We start from the raw sequence: 4,005 nt of genomic DNA, 5'->3' as shown, positions 1-4,005 counted from the left end.
TCTGAATGGAGATTCCTAAATGTTGTAGATCACTGTGTGTAGATACTGTAATACGAGTATTGATTTGTGCAATTTCTGGTATTGGTTACTGGAACATATCTTCTCTCTGTTCTTTGGAATTGATGGGATACACAGCTTCCCAGGCCCAGAAGGAGAATTACTATATAAAGTTTCTCTCTGACAGAGTCTCACACAGCTTTTGATAACGCTTCACTTTTCAGCTGTCATTTGTGACTTGCTGGCTTCTTCTGTGCTTTGGGTGGGAAGAGCTGCTGTCTGGGGAACAGCAAATTGCACAGCCAGGGAGCTAGGAGGATTTGACAGGTTTTTCCTGATTCATTGTGGTGGTGAAGGTCATGTCCTGAGAAAGAGGAAACAATAGCAATGAGACGGCAGTAAGCTTGCAAGCACACATGCATTGAGTTTAATGCCCAACATTTTGAATACATGCTTTTCCATCGAAAAAAAATGGCAACAGAGTGTTTGAGGAATGTTTTTGCATCATCAAAACCCAAAGCCTCAGAACGAAAAAGAGCATTAAAAATTACCAAGTTAAAAGTGGGAACCTAAAGCAGAATGTAAAGCAATGTGTGGTCCCAATTTCTGTCGTTCCCAGAAGTCACGCCACCCACGTGGGTGCTGGTTTCTACAGGGAGCAGAACAGTACTGAGCTGGGTTGCTGGAACAGAGCTCTCAGGTTGATAAATATGTTTCTATCCATCTACCCAGAGCACACTCATCCCTGATACCTGCAACTGGCTAACATCATAATGACACAAAATATGAGCTTGGTTTTCTTTTTCATCCAGATCCCAAACTTAATTTTATTTAACAGCTTCTTTTTTTTTCCCTAGTGTCTCTCCGTCTGTATGACAGATGTACAACTAAAATGCAGTGTTTGCCAAGATAAAGTCACCAAAAGTCACACCAAGCTCTGTTCCTCCCATATCTAACCATCAACGGAGGATGATTTTCGCAGAGAGCAAAAAACAAAGCTAATATGGAATCACTGCTCTCTGCAGGGAAAACCAAGGGAAGCCAAGTCACATCTAAACACATTCTCATTTTGGACACCTGATTTCCATTATTTTTCAAGCAGTTTTCAGCCAGCTGGCTCTCCAGTATTCTGCTGCATTTGTTGCCGCACACAGCTGTAGACAAGGAGTTTGAAAGAAGACTCACGTGGGAAACTGAGTAGAGTCACGCTAGAGGAGCCAGCACAGCGTAGGCATGCACAAAATGTGGACTTCACTTCAAGCTTTGAGCTACTTGCCTAAATAAAGCGTAAATGAGCTATGAAATGACATGGACAGGCACATGTCTGTATATATGTGGGCGCTGGTACCTACACAGTCAGTTGACCTATAGAAGTACACAAATGCACACACTGTAAATAACAGTGCTACCTCTGCACTTCGGGATCTTATTTGGCAGACAGTATGGGTTTAAACAACATGCAGCTAAAATTACTTCAGAGGAGAAATTCGGTAGAAGCACTCTCACAAAATGCTCAGAAGGGCGTCACTCCTTCTGCAAATGCTGTGACTCTGGCAGCCCAAATGTTCAGGATAAGGAAAGAGCAGAGGCTTGACTTCTCTGCGTGGAGTCACGGCCATGCCTTGCCTCTGCTGTTCATGGGAGCTGCTCCAAGAAACTTCATAAAAGCTTCCCCTGCATTTCTGTTTAGCTACCTATGTATTTATGGCACACAATTATGATACGGCCTCTGCAGGCCCTGCCAGAGCACCTTCCTTTTCTCTGACCCCGCTGTCACTTGTCACTGCGTTCAACGTGTTTCCTCTTCCCTTTCTTTACGCTGAATCACACAATACATTTTGCATAAAGTTAAAAAGGCAGCAGGGCATTCTTCCAGAGCTGACAAAGAGCAACCAATAAAGTAAAAAAAAAATTTAAAAAATCCCAAGGGCATTCTGATCAGGTTAGAAAGATCAGGGGACTACAGTGCAGGTAGCAATAAAGAGAAGTATTTGCGTCCACAATAGAGGTGTTAATGTGCAGGGGAGTCGATACATCTGGCAGCCTTCAGAAGCACTTAAGTGGGTTTTACAGCTCTTGTTTCAATGCTGGAGCGTCACCATTAATGGCTAAATAAATCCAAGAGTACTTTTGAGTCTTAGAACCTCCCAGTCTTGACGTAACTTTCTTGATTACAAAGACTTGTGTCATGACTGAACATCATGTTCTCCAAAGCAGTAAAAATGTAGTTCCATGGAGACATATATTCTTTTAAAAAGTAGGGGAAAGGGCCTTTTTAAAAAAAAAAAAGAAAAAAGAACAATATATGCTAAGGAACATTAGACCTTGCTTTGGAAGTCTTTAAATATCATGTGTTGGCAGGTTATGTTTCAAAGCCACCTCAAACGTCAGAGCAGGAACTGCAGTGACCTCACTGTTTTTGTCCCTTTCTGGTTGCTACAAAAGTGGATTGAAAACTCTTCTTAGGAAATGAAGTAATAATAATACTAATGATCAATAACAGAACTGATCAGATTCCGGGTCTCCACAGACCTTACCCCTAGCCTTACACCTACTTTTTCAAAAGGCAAAAGTATGTTCTTGAAGACCAAACACTGGAAATCTTTTCATTCTCTATTAAAGAGCTGCCAAGGCTGGAAGCTGGGCTCTTTGCCTCCTACAATAACAGGACCAAAGAAGCTCACAAACTGAGAAAAGACCTACTGAAGCATCCGTGCATTTTCACTGATACACAAAGATTGTTATTTGCCGTATGGGATCACTTACATCTTGGGCAGCATAGGAAATAAAGGCATAAGCTGACGAGTCTCATAGACAAGTGACAGCCACCTGTGTCGGGAAGAACATGTAATTCAGAAAAAAGGTCACGGCAAATAATAGTTTCTGGGTTCCCATTCAGTTTGTAGGATGGATTTTTTCTGGGATCACCCTAGGAGAAGCGGCAGTGCCCAGAGGCAGGCTATAACTTAGGACTATTGAGTGCTTTGCTTTGATACTTTACACTACTTGTACGCACAGGCTGATTCACTCTAGACCTGATTCTTTAACACCCTTTCACTCGAGCTGAGCTGCACTTACTCATGTTAGCAGCCCCATTTAGCACTTAGATGCAAAATCATGACTTCTCATAAAGATTGCAGGCTTGGATTGCTATAATTACCCTTCACAGCGATGGATGAGAGCTGGAGACAAATATACACATCACATCGAGCCTATTACAGCCTTGGGCCCTTTTAAACTGACAGCAACTTCCCTGCAACGTGCAAGCGAGGTTTAAACACACGACAAATGTAATACTTCATAAGGCAAAGTCTGCAGGGGAGGGAGGGGCAGAGGCAGGAAAGTTTCACTCTGGGTCTTCCCAAAGTAGCCCGTTGAACTGAGCTTTGGACACAAAACCCTAAAGCACCTGGGAATACAGTTCCTTTCCTCGCTTATAATTCTGCATAGCACAGTACTTATTTCTCAACACATTACCTTGCTTTTTCTTCTCCTCTAAGTAATTTTTGCACTACAGCTTTCCCTCTATATTCTGCTTGATATTTACTCTAATCGTATTTCCACACCAGTCTATCATCTCATCAGTTATCCTGATGCCAGCAAGCATCCTTCACTTAGTCCTGCATCTTGCACACTCTAATTTATTTAACAGCAACTCTTTAATACACACTATTCACCTTGCAGTTTTCTTGCACTCCTTGGCTCTTCAGTCAGCTCAGATGTTGCACACTTAGCCAGGAATTTGGTCATTTGGGCTCTGCAACTTAAAATAGTAACCTAAAGTCTTGGATATACTCATAATAGAAAAGGTGTCTACTCTAGGAAAAGGGACCTTTAAGCAGAGCAGATTAACACTTGTGTTTGCCCCTGTGAAAGAGCATATAAGGGAGGTGCCTGGAATGCTCAGGTGATAAACTGTGGGCTGAGGGGCAGCAGAGTTCGGAGGGCATGCAGCTAAGGGGGAGTTTCTTGTACTATGCACCAAATGAAGAAAGTGCAGGAGTCCAG

Source organism: Platalea leucorodia, assembly GCF_965183815.1.
Source record: "Platalea leucorodia genome assembly, chromosome: 9".
NCBI lineage: Eukaryota > Metazoa > Chordata > Aves > Pelecaniformes > Threskiornithidae > Platalea > Platalea leucorodia.
Note: the sequence above shows the minus strand (reverse complement) of the source record.